Source organism: Capricornis sumatraensis, chromosome 3 (assembly GCF_032405125.1).
Source record: "Capricornis sumatraensis isolate serow.1 chromosome 3, serow.2, whole genome shotgun sequence".
Classification (NCBI taxonomy): domain Eukaryota; kingdom Metazoa; phylum Chordata; class Mammalia; order Artiodactyla; family Bovidae; genus Capricornis; species Capricornis sumatraensis.
The window spans coordinates 110,630,851-110,643,881 of record NC_091071.1 but is presented as its reverse complement, the minus strand read 5'-3'; the positions used below and the strand labels follow the sequence as shown (position 1 = coordinate 110,643,881).

At 42.6% G+C, this 13,031-nt stretch overlaps 1 pseudogene; it reads right to left on the bottom strand.

The window, feature by feature from the left end:
• Window positions 1-10,603: 10,603 nt before the first annotated feature.
• LOC138077150 (protein O-mannose kinase-like) lies at window positions 10,604-11,628 on the bottom strand (annotated as a pseudogene).
• Between the last annotated feature and the right edge of the window lie 1,403 nt (window positions 11,629-13,031).

The following is a 13,031-nucleotide window of genomic DNA, read 5'->3' as shown; positions in this document are numbered from 1 at the left end:
GGGACTTCCCTGGTCATCCAGCGGTTATGACTCCAAGGTCTCACTGCAGAGGGCCTGGGTTTGATCCCTGGTTGGAGAACAAAGAACCCATAAGTCATGTGGTGCGGCCACAAAGTACATAAAGTTAAGGAAAAAGGAAGAAAGCAATTTCTTGACCCTCACACTAAGCCTACTATTAGTCTTCTCATCTCAAAGAATAGCAAGGGGAGGATTAGAAGTAAGTGGCCTGTTCAGTTTTCTGACAGAAATATGTCAGGGCCAGGATTAGAACCCCAAAATCCCCACCACCTTGATCTCTGTATTACTGAATAGCAGATATGTCAGTGGAATGTTGGCTTGTATCTTATAAAACGTCACCACTTCTGAGCATGGTGGTGTGACAGAATCAAGAATGTGGCAAGACTTTCCTCAGGCTACAGACCCCATTACGTGAGTTCTTACTTGTCCTGGCTTCTCCAGACAGATAAAACATGCAAAAGTGGATAATAAAGTCCTCTACATGGATTCAACGGTACTTTACAATTACCATATTTCATACATTTTATCTCATGTAATCCTCAGAGCAATTTACTGAAGTCCAGCTAGGTGCTCTCATTTGCCCCCATCTCACCTCCCCTGCCACCCAGCTTTGGCCCTGGGAGACCAGTCTCTAGACCACATCACAGTGCTCCCTGCAGTGTGGATTCTGGTCTGTGTCTGCAAGAGGAAAACACCAACAGGAGATAAGGGGATAGGAGGAGAGACGGGGTCAGTGAAGGTGGTCACCAGCTCCTTCACCCAGCTGATTGAGCATGACTATCTATCTGTGCCTCTCCCAAAGAGGTGACATCTTCTGTCCAGAGGCCCACATCTACCCCTTTAAATGGGAAGCAAACCCCTAAAGGTTAGTATCTTTGTTATCTATGTATGTATCAAACTCACATGCATATATCTATATATTTATATGTAGTAGTTGTAATGAAATTCACTTGGTCGTGTCTGACTCTTTGTGACCCCATGAACTCCTGCCAGGGTCCTCTGTCCATGGAATTCCCCAGGCAAGAATACTGGAGTGGATAGCCATTCCCTTCTCCAGGGGATCTTCCTGACCCAGGGATTGAACCTGGGTCTCCCGCATTGCAGGCAGATTCTTTATTGTCTGAACGACCAGGGAAGCCCCCATATTTATATGTGTATGTATACATAAGAGTGTGTGTGTATGTATACATGTACTCATAAACGTGTGCACATGTGCATATGTGCATGCTCAGTCACTCAGTCATGTCTGACTCTTTGGGACCCCATGGACTGTAGCCCATCAGGCTTCTATTCTCATGGAATTTTCCAGGCGAGAATACAGGAATGGGTTGACATTTTCTACTCCAGGGGATCTTTCTGATCCAAGGATCAAACCTGTGTCTCTTGAGTCTCCTGCACTGGCAGGAGGATTCCTTACTACTGCACCACCTGGAAAGCCCCAAGTGTACAAATGTGTACCATAAATACCAACCTTCACACACTACTAGTGCTTTTCTTATTGAATCATGATCTTGACTGATACACAGAGGGTCAATTGGCTAAGGAACTTTCCCAAAGTCACAGTCAGAGTCAACTATAGAGTTTGCGAAGTCCAATGAAAAATGAAAATGTGGATCCCTTAATCAAAAAGTAGAGAGGGAAAGCTATTTCCTCTCTTCTGTGGTCTCTTTCTTGACCTGTCTCAGTGTTTACTTTTACTATTTAATGTCACAATCTCTGGGTGTAGGTGCAACCCCTCAAGGAACCTGAGGCTCAGCCGCAGAGCTGGCATACCAGGCATATCCTTCCAACTTCAGTTCTCCCCATGCCTGCCTCAGGGCCATTGAGGTAGCAGTCACTGAACAGGAGCAGAGAAGTAGCAGACTAGTACCCTGGGGTGGTGGGAAGTGGCAGGAGGCTAGAAGGCCAGCAAGTCACAGAGTTTACTTACAAAACACAAATCCAAAGACAAAATGATGAAGAATTCCAAGATGGCAACTACAGGGCAAAAATCCCAAGAGGAGGGTGCCCTTGGGATGAAGCTCTGCACTCCTGTAGACCCAAGATCCTGGCTCCACACACAGATAGTGTCTGATGGACTCAGAACTTGAAGCACATCTGAATCTTAAACCCAAACCCATGCTTATCCCTTGGAATCACACTGCCTTCGAAAAGCCAACAGAGGATGTCTCATATGTAATGTGAGTGTGAGGATAAGAATGAGCAAGCACCCCAAAAGATCCCACTCTTAATTTCTCGATCCTAGAACCCACCTACATCTCCATTTTGTTAGCCAAGGAATGACAATATTCAGTTTTCCTTTATAATTAAGAAACTGAAATTGATCCAGGCAACATTTCTAATGACATTTTTACTTCTCGTCTTAGCATCAAATGAACACTGAGCCTCCATTAAGTGTACAAGCCAAGCAGAGGCAGCAAATGTTAGGAGATACAGAGTCACCAACCACTTTAAAATTGAATCATGCACTTGACCGTTCTTGCTGGAGGTGGAAGCACTGGTGAAGGGAAAATTCAAAATCAACAGACTGGAAAAACATGTCAGTGCTTTAGGCACAGTGCAGAGAGATTGACTGAGAGGGTCTTTGGCTGACTGGGTAATGGTAATTCTTCCTCTCGTGAATAGAATCAGAATTCCTCCCCTGGAAAGAAAGAAAGACCACCAATGGGAATTTGCAAGTCATGCCAAGCCATGGATACTTCTCAAGGTAGAATTTCATTTGGAGTTTTTCATACATAACACAAGCTCAGGTGTCCAGGTAATGAAATGGCAGCACAGGAACAAAACATTTATCAAGACTCTTGCATGTGTAAGATTTGCTCATGGATTGAAGTACAAAGAAATCCAAGATGGGACTGAGTTTTCTTGCAGGTGAGACCAGAACTATTTCATAGAAATAAACAGCAGCTGTGCTTCACATGTTTTGAATGATAAATGAGTGCTAGGAGAGGCTGAAGAAGAGAAAATGTACTTTACGGAGTAGGAAAAAGTTGAAACTTTTTTTTCTACAACAAGAATGAAGAGTCACATAAATGCATCCCTTTGCCAAGAGATCACACAGAAAGAAAACCTTTTAAAAAATATATCTAAATTTCCTGCACTTAATCAGTTAATAAGGATAAGATAAATCCTGGTGGCTCAGATGGTAAAAAATCTTCCTGTAATGTGGAGACCCTGGTTTGATCCCTGGGTTGGGAAGATTCCCTGGAGAAGGGAATGGCTACCCACCCCAGTATTCTCGCCTGGAGAATTCAATGGACAGAGAAGCCTGGCAGGCTATATAGTCCATGGGATTGCCAAGGGTTGGATAGGACTGAGTGACAAACACTTCCACTTTACTTTTCAAGACAGTTTAGGACATTTGCTGTTGATCTCAATGAACCCAGCTTTTACTCAATGATTTCCATCACAGGTGTGGGGGTGTACCAGTCAGGTGGAACTCAGGGCTCTCTCTGTTGGTAAATACCTGTAATGATTGAGTTGCCTTAAAACCTGAGGCTGAATATTTCCTTACCTGGTTCCAGAATGGAAGTCTATTGTAGACTAATTCAAATGGGCATTCCAGGAGCCAAGGAGCCATGAAATCAGACATCCAGCTGAGTGAATACAGACAGTGCTATGCACTGAAAATAAAATGTGAGCCACATGTGCAATTTAAATGCTTTTAGTAGCCAGATTTTAAAAAGTTAAAATAAATGGTTGGAATTAATTTTATAATATAGTTCAACTTATATCTGAACTACTATCATTTTAATGTATAATAAAATTGTTGAATTATTAATATTTTTCATTATTTTTATTAAGTCTTCAAAATCCAGTGTATATTTTATATTTCACAGCACATCTGAGTTCAGACAGGTCACATTTCAAGGGCTCAATAGCCGCATTTGGTTAGGAGCTGTCAAACTGAACAATATAGGTTAAACTCTTTCTTAAGCATTAAAGTCTATTCCATCAATCAGCAAGAACTTAGGTAGTCTCTCCTCTGCTTCATCGATAGATTCCAAGGTAGCTCTTTGTGTCTGGAAGCTTGTGAAGAAGAGTTATTTTTTTCTCATCTGATCAGTGACCTGGCGAGCGCAATGCATATACTTTTTAATGTGATGAATAAGTGAATGAATGAACAAATGAATGACTAAGTGTGACTATGAATTACTTACCAGCAAGACTGAGAGGGACTAAAAAGCAGGACAGTAGAGAAGAAACATGCAGTATCACAAGTTTAAACTGTCTGGTATTCAAGACAATTCACATTCTATTTCTTATCCCCGGTGTTAACCCTATACATTTCCTAATGAATCTTATAATAAAAGCTAATAAAAACTAATCTCATAAAGGAGTTACTCTGTACAAATAAAATAAAAGAGGATTATACCAATCACCAAATTACACACACACACACACACACACACACACACACATTGTAGTCCCTACTTAGAGATTCTCAATACACACCAGCACTATGAGGAAGAAAGCTGAAAGAATTTCTTTTCGGCAAGCCTTTGCAGAGACTTTAATACACTGATATTTAATTGTTCTCATCCTCTACCATGTCTGTCCACATAAACGGTGGGCTTGTTGAGGCCAAAGATCACATTCTTTGTTCTTTTATAACCATCACATGACCTTTTTTTCTGGCCTGAACTCTTTCTCCTACAATCCATTCACCAAATGGTTAGTTAGTGTGGCCTTTTACAACATAATCTGGTCACACTGGTTGTTGTCGCTTAGTCTCTAAGTCATGTCCAGCTCTTTTGTAATGTTATGGACTATAGCCTGCCAGGCTCCTCTGTCCATGGGATTCTCCAGGCAAGAATACTGGGGTGAGATGCTATTTCTTTCTCCACCAGTCACACTACTACGTTGCTAAAAACCTTCTGAAAATCCTTCTTATGCTTGAATGAACAGAAGCTCCTTCCTCTAATTCTCTCACTATGTGATTCTGCATGATCTGGTCACTATCGATCACCTAAAGCTTGATGTCCTGCCCCAGGAGTCTGCAAACTATGGCTCTGTATCTGATCCAGTGTGTTTTGTGAATAAGGTTTTGTCTAAACATAACCACACCCAGCTTTAAGTTCTGTGTCTACTTTGGCTTCAGTGACAGTTGAGTAGTGCCAGAAACCCAAGTGTGGCCCATAGACCCTCACCTATTCACTGTCTGGTCCTTTACAGAAAGTTTGCCAAGTCCTCGCAGACCCATTTACCTCTGTCCACTGCCTTCTTTCTATTCTGACTTTCTTTCTGAACTTGAAGCACATCACTCTTTTCACTACAGGTTTTATTTATTTTTTTTTGCATCCATTCTTTCCTCTGCCTGAAAGATTGACCACATATTGCATGTCTGGTTCCTTTTAGTTCTCAGGTCTCAGCTCAGCTCCCTCCCCTCACTGTCCAATCTAACATAGGTCTTCTCATCCCCAGTTACTCTCCCTCCCATTCCCATGTGGTTTGTTGCTGATTCTTCCTGGTACCAATTACTCCCTGAAATTTCCTTACGGATATGTTTACACTTTCATTATCTGTCTCCCTTAACAGACTATACACCCCTAAAGGGGCACTGCCCACAGCTTTCACTGTTGTAACATCAGAATCTAGAACTCTACATAGCCCATAGTAGTACTCAACGCATACTTCTGGAATAAGAGTTATGGAATAAGTCAGTCTATACCTGGCCTGTCATATGGCCCCAAGAAAAGAATTCAATGGACTCAATCTGATTGGGTACCATGATTTTTTTAAAGACCATTTAGGACAAACTTCTCATTTTATGGATGAAGAAAATGAGGAGTGAAGATAGGATGTAATTGGGTTGAATTCAGGTTGATGCTTATCTCAGGCTCAGGTTGCCTCGCCGTCTGATCTGACACTACCATGAATGACTGTCTACATGGAGCTTGATTTAGAGAAGACTTTCCCAAGGATTCCATTGACTAATAACCTTTGGAAGATCACAAAGCTAAGTGAAATCATTCCTATACTGAGAATTTCTCAGATCCTTCAGTAAACTATTTTTTATCAGAGAAGTTACAAAAATGGGATGTTTTATACTAGTTTGAATACTTCTCATCAGAAAAATACTATATTTTTCTGTGATTAGTCTATACTCTATCCAATCTTGTTTAGAAAATGCCACAAAGAGAAACTATTAGCAGTGTTACCTTCCTCAAATCTCTCTTATGCTCCTATAGCATTCAACCACCCCTAGTATCTTTAGCTTTATGCTTTATCAACTATTATGCTATATTGAAATTGTCTATTTTGGATCCTATACCGGTTTATAAGCTTATTGGAAGCAAGAAATGTACTCGATTCATTTCTGACTTCCCAATGATTAATACTGCCAAAAATATTAATTTTTTTAAAATAAGTGTATCTTGATTCTTTCCACCACAAGACTTTTGCCCTGGCCTAGAAAATTCTTTCCCCAAATGGGTTTCTGGCTCACTTTTTTACTTCTTCAAATCTTGACTCGTCTGCCATTTCTCAATAGACTCTACACTGACCACCTTCTCTAACGCTGTAAACCTCTCCACTTGAACTTTCTGATCTCCATCACTCTGTTTTACAGTTTTTCCAAAGCACTTATCGCTTTCAAACATACTACATATAGCAATGTGTACAGTATACCTATTCTCTACCCCCTCCCCTCGCAAGATAATACACTCAGGAAAGGTGATTTTTTTTTTTTTTTTACTTGCTACATTCACTAAAATATCTCTAGCACCTAGAATGGTTGATACAAGGTGGTTAAAATAAATTTTTTTTGATTGGGAAAATGAATTTATGAATGAATGAGTGGGGCCAAAAGGAGGAAGTGATATGTCAAGCTGCATGTGAGATGGGCCAGGAGACTATCAGACCCTGCTGTAATCAAAGCAGATGCCAGGTCGTCTCTTCTCAACTCAGAAAGAAACTAGAGTTCAGGCAAGCCATATTCAAGAGCAGCACTGAACAAATAAAAATTAACAACCCTTATGAGAGAAGAGTTTGCCTTGCTTAATGGCTTGGCAGCAGAGTGAGCAGGGGGAGTGTGTGAAGAGATTTGAGACCTTATCTTTTGTAGACTCTCTGCTGCTCCTACAGCCCACAGGAGCCATGAGCATTATTTCCAAAGGACAGGAAAAAAAAAAAAAAAAAAAAAATCTAGTATTGTTCAACCACTAGGAGGCAGAGTGAAGCACCAGTGTGAAAAGAAAAAAATCACAGTCCTCTCAGCTAATTTCTATGAAGAAATAAATCTACTTTGAAAGAAATGGAGTAAGTTACCTTTTACCTCAGGCTATCTTCTATGTATTTGTTCACTTTGGCTCAGAGGCTCAGGGAGATTGAGGATGCTATCAATATGGGGTTTGACTGGGCTTGAGAATAATAGAAATAAGCTACCTTGCAAAAGGCTTTAGATGAGATTTGTAGTTAATACTGAAACAAAATGGCACCAAGTTTAGAGATGGCAACAACAACAACAAAAAACCTGCAAGAGGACCTATGTAATTTAAGTTAATTCTTTTCATAAAAAAATAATAGTAAGAAAATAAGAACTTTGTTTTCCTAACAAATGGATTTAAACAATTAGTACTGTTATTAACAGTCATGGTCTCCTTAGGTCCCATCAGGATGGAAAAGCCTCTAGCAGAATTAAGTTAGTCTTTGTGGAGAAAACACATTTGAAGTTTTTTATTCTATTAACTTGGAAAAGAAAACTCACTATTCTCCTGAGAAAAACCAAGGCTTATTTGAATAAAGCTGGGACTTTGTTTATTCAAGAGATTGGGCATATTTAGTGGAACCAAAAAGACTCCTAAGAAATTAAAAAAAAAAAAACCATCCTAAGAAATGAGAAGTCAGCTCCACTCTTCAAAAAAATCCTCACTATCAGGATGCCTGATTTTGGAAGCATGGTGGAATTATAAGACAGAAGAAATAAAGTGACTCTCCATTTTTGAGAACTTGTGCTAAGGTTTTTTTTACATGGGTCTCCCCATTTTTATCCTACAAGAACAAGACAGTGTTCTTTACTACTTACCAGATGAGAAAGCCGTTGCTTACTGACCGAGGTAGATAGCCAGGGGTCATACCACTAGCAATAAGTGGAGTCCACTGCAACTGAAGTCAGTTTGGTGCCAAAGCTCTTTTTCCTCTATGTGGAGAGATAAGAGGGCTAAAAACTGCATTCCTCAGCAATACAGAGGATGCTAGGGTGGCTGAAATCCAAAGGGTTCCATGTATTAGTAAGGTAAGACTTACATAAATCCAGGTCTAAATCTCTGAGTGCCTTAGCCAGAGATAACTTTGTGGAAAGGCAAAGCAAACCTTCCCCAGTCGTGGCTTGTGGAAAACTTGCAACCTTTCCTACCAAATAAACAGTGTAGGTGGAAATAGATAAACATAGCTGGATACACATACACACACACACACACACACACACACAGAAGCAGAAACTGGTTTTAAAAATCCCCCATTGGCAATCTGTTCCTTTCTTCTTTTTACACTTATATTATGTTTTCCTCACCACAAAAATCATAGAGGAATAGTTCAGTAATTAAAATAAAAACCATAGTCTCATCACACAAAGGCAAATATTCACTTCCAGTCTTTCTGTGATATTTTATTTTTTTTCCAGTTTTATTGAGATATAATTCACAAACCACAAAATTTCCCCCTTTTATACAATTCAGTGTTATTTATTATATGCAGAGTTGTGCAACCATCACCATTATCATTTCTGGAAATTTTCATCACCCCTGAAGAAACCCCGTACCCATTAGCAAGCCCGCATTCTTCAATTCCAAGCCCCTGCCAGCCCCTGTGAAACTACTAATTTATTTTCTATTTCTGTGAGTTTGTCGATTCTGGACATTTCCTGCAGATGGAATCATTTGGCCTGTGGTCTTTTGTGATGGCTACTTTCACTTAGTATGTTCATCCATGTTGGAGCATGCATAAGTGCTACACTCCTTTCATGGCTGAATGTTACCTCTCTGTATGGATGGACCACATTTTCTTCTGTCTGTTCACTAGCAGATAGACATTTGGGTTATCTTCATCTTTTGTTTATTATGAATAATGTTGCTATGAATATTTGTGTCCAACTTCTTTTATGGACATGTTTTCAATTCTCATTTGCAAATATTGGGAAGTGGAACTGCTGGATCATGGTAACTCTATTTTTTACCTTTTGAGACAGTCAGACTGTTTCCCAAAGCAGCTGGACCATTTTACATTCCTACCAGCCAGATATGATGGTTCCAGTTCTCTACATCCTCGCTGACATTTCTTATTGTCCATCCTTTTGATTACAGCCATCCTAGTGGGTTCTGGCAGCATGTTTATAACAAAGAGCAGCAGTTAATATACCCTGGGAAAGAGTATTCTCTGACCAACCCTAGGATTCACAGGACCCAATCAAAGGAATAAGGATAATACTGATCGTATTCCGTCTACTGCCTGGACTGCCTGCCTGACAGATAAGGACACTGGTTCTCAAAATGTGGTTCCCAGACTGGCAGCACTGGCTGTATCACCAGGGAACCAGTGAGAAATGCAAAAACTCCACCCAGACACTGAGTCTGAGACTGCCAGTTGGGGTGGGGCCCAGGAGGCCTGTGCACAGCGTTTCTGCCCTCAATGCCAGCTTTAACCCCCTTATTGGTAATGACAAATATACATCAAATCCTTCCTCCCCTGCAAACAAGGATGACAGGGACCAAGTAAAGAGCTTTCTGAAGGATTCAATCAAGCGACTCAAGTGGAACGGTTCTGCACCTTCCAGTAATGAGTGAGTGACAGACACTGTTGGTGTAAAATGTTCACAATAATTAATGTTGAATACAGAATAAATATCCAGCTGGAAGGTAAAGAGAATTTTCATAAGCACCATCCAAGGCAGTAGTAACAGAGATGTGATTTCCATCATACGTGATATTTTAAATGTTCCTTATCCACTCAAGGTTTTAGAAAGCATGCTATCTTTCTGAGACATGGAAGACACAGACCTGTCCCTGAGCAGCCACCTGAAACATAGTGATGTCTCCTTGGTACTGTGAAGTACACTGCATATACTCACCTGACAAAGGGAGAAATACCGCTTGTCTCTTCCATACACTGCCCCTTAAAAACCTCTCTACACACACTGCTTACAAGCTTACAGATTTAGTTGTTAGAAACACCTCTTTGTAGCTCCATTTTTGTTCCTTCCTTCAAATACTGGTCAGACTCACTGCTTCTCTCCACCTTCGCTTGCAGCCAGGCTCACATCAAGCCCATGTACTCTTGCTTGGCAACACCCCTCAGGCAGTCAGGAGAGGAAGAACCCGGGGCAGAACCACTAACATCTTCAGTTCAGTTCAGATCAGTTGTGTCCGCAGCACGCCAGGCCTCCCTGTCCATCACCATCTCCTGGAGTTCACTCAGACACGTCCATCAAGTCCGTGATGGCATCCAGCCATCTCATCCTCTGTTGTGCCCTTCTCCTCCTGCCCCCAATCCCTCCCAGCATCAGAGTCTTTTCCTTACATCAGGGCAAAACCGGTGCAAGTCTTCCAGCTGTTCCCTGATTTCCACCCCTCAACGACCATACTGGCTTTTACAGCATCTCTTTTGTCTGAGATGTTGAGGTGTCTCTGATTAGATTCAGAACCTTCTGATAAGTGTCCAGGACGTTCTGAGCAGTGGGTGTCTCTGCAGGCTCCTGGCCTCTTACACAGCTTGTGAATATCAAACAAGTGGAATCAGACCATGTCGCTCCCTTCCATGTGCCCCAGAAGGAAACTGGAGAACTCTGGAGTCTTCCAGATGTCACTCTTCTTGTCATAGGTGGGCATGAGGTCGTCCTGGAAGGTCTTCCTCTCCGAAGGGCCACAGCTGCTCTGGGGCCACGAAGTCCCCCACAGAGCTCCTGGTGGCCACACGTTACCAAGGTTTAACTGCGGTTCACCAGGGGCAAGGTGTCCAGGTCATTGAACACAATGCTGAAGTTGGTGGTTAGCAAGTACTGGGACAGTGTCTTGGACAGGTCGCTGGAGTTGCACATGACCAGCGTGCCCAGGGGGCTGGGGTGCACAAAGTCGAGGATGGCCACGGTGCCCAGGGCCAGCTGCAGCCTGTACTGCCACAGGCTGCAGTACTTGGAGAGATTCAGTGGCGCCTCCAGGTTGCCCAGGGAGCCTAAGGGGTAGTACTCGGTGAGGACGATGTTATCATTCTCACAGTAGTCCAGCAGCGTGACCACGTGCTTGCTCTGCGGTGCCTGCAGCATCAGCAGCCCGTGCAGGAGGTCGTCTCTCACCTCCAGCCTGGTGAGCCTCGACAGGGCCACCTTGCGTTCCTTTCAATCGGACAGAAGCTCTCTTTTCTCGGCTCTTTCCCCTTTTCCAAGGGCAGCCGGGGGGAGTAGTTGGTCATCTGCCCCAAGCTGAAGGGGCCGGGGGGTGGGGGAGGGGTGGGCAGTGGCCAGGGTCCTCCGCGGAGCGCCGGGGCAAGATGAAGAGCTGGTCGAGGCCGAGGTAGAGGAGGACGTTCATGAGGGCCATGGAGAACAGCAGCCCCACCGCCGGGGGCTTGTCCCTGGGCGGGGGGCCCCTTCCTGCTCTCCTGGGGCCTCGTGTCCATGGCGCTGTGCTCTGCATTCCTTCCCGCTCAGGTTTCTGGGCAGATTCCCAGGACAGTCAAGGTTGTGGCTGGCCCCGCGCGCTGGTTTGAAAGCACTCCTCCTCAAGGTTGCAGGCCCGCATCTTTCCAGCCCTCTCCCTCCGGGCTCTCCCAGGACTCCTGCGGACTTGACAGTGACATTCACCACTCTGGCCTCACAGTCTCCTGAGTTTCTTCCACCAACGCCTGATTCTTAGAAGGTAACTTGGGCTTCTGCAACACTCTTCCAAGAGCTCTACCACTGCTTTCTCTTTTCCAGTCCATTTCCCACTGCAAATAGGCTCTCTTTCCTTTCCTGCGGACCCCTCCCCCGGCCCACCCACTGCTGCCTCCTCCTCTCCTGTGATATTTTAAATAGCTTTCATCTTACTGTACTGTTTCCTGTTGTTTGCTCAACACATGACATAAGCATTTTCTTGCCATTAAAATTCTACAAGTTTAAAATATGTAAAATTTTATATTAAAAATTGAAAACATCTTGTAAATGTAATTTTAATATGTAGTAACATAACATCATGTGCATGTCATTTACTTAATTCCCTATATGTGAGTATTTTAAATTGTTTTCATTTTTTCTGATTGTAAATGACAAAGATTAATTCTTTTGACTTAAAGTTTAGAGTTCTGTAATTACTCAAATGCCTTAGGAAGGCTGGAATATAAAATCTGATGATCTATCTGTATATTGAGAGGAGGAATTTGCCATGTGTTTTCTTGAAAGTACATTCAATAAATAGGGTAGGTGTGAACCAGGAGGGTGTGGAGTTCCTGGTAGCTCCAGAGTGGGCTCCCCACTAAGGAAGTGGGTGTCACCGAAGAGAGAGGATGGGCCAGCAACGCCCACCTCCCAGTGCTGACCACCTGCCTGCACTATCACAAAAACCACTGAGCAGAATACAAGTGATACAATGCCCCAGACAGCCAGAAATCTTAAACATGGCCTGGGAGTATAAGGAGAATTCTAAGTTTTAGAAGAGGTGACTATTAGATTCCTGTATATTTAAAAAAAAAAATAATATACAGTGGTTGGGAGAAACTGTCACTTAGTCTCCATTAGAAGTCATATCATCCACCAGAGAAGATATTCTCCAAATGGGCAAACAGCTCCTTTCAGAAGGTTCTGAGTTCTAATTTGAAACATTCTTGATGGACATATTCACCTCTTAAAGACCTAGAGGAGACACAGTATTTAAAAAACCAAAGGGAATTCTCTGGTGGTCCAATGGTGAAGACTCTGTGCTCTCACTGACAAGGACCCAGGTTCAATCCCTGGTCAGGGAATTAAAATTCCATAAGCTGCACAGCAGGGCCAAGGGAAAACAAACAAACAAACAAACACACACACACACACACACACACACAAA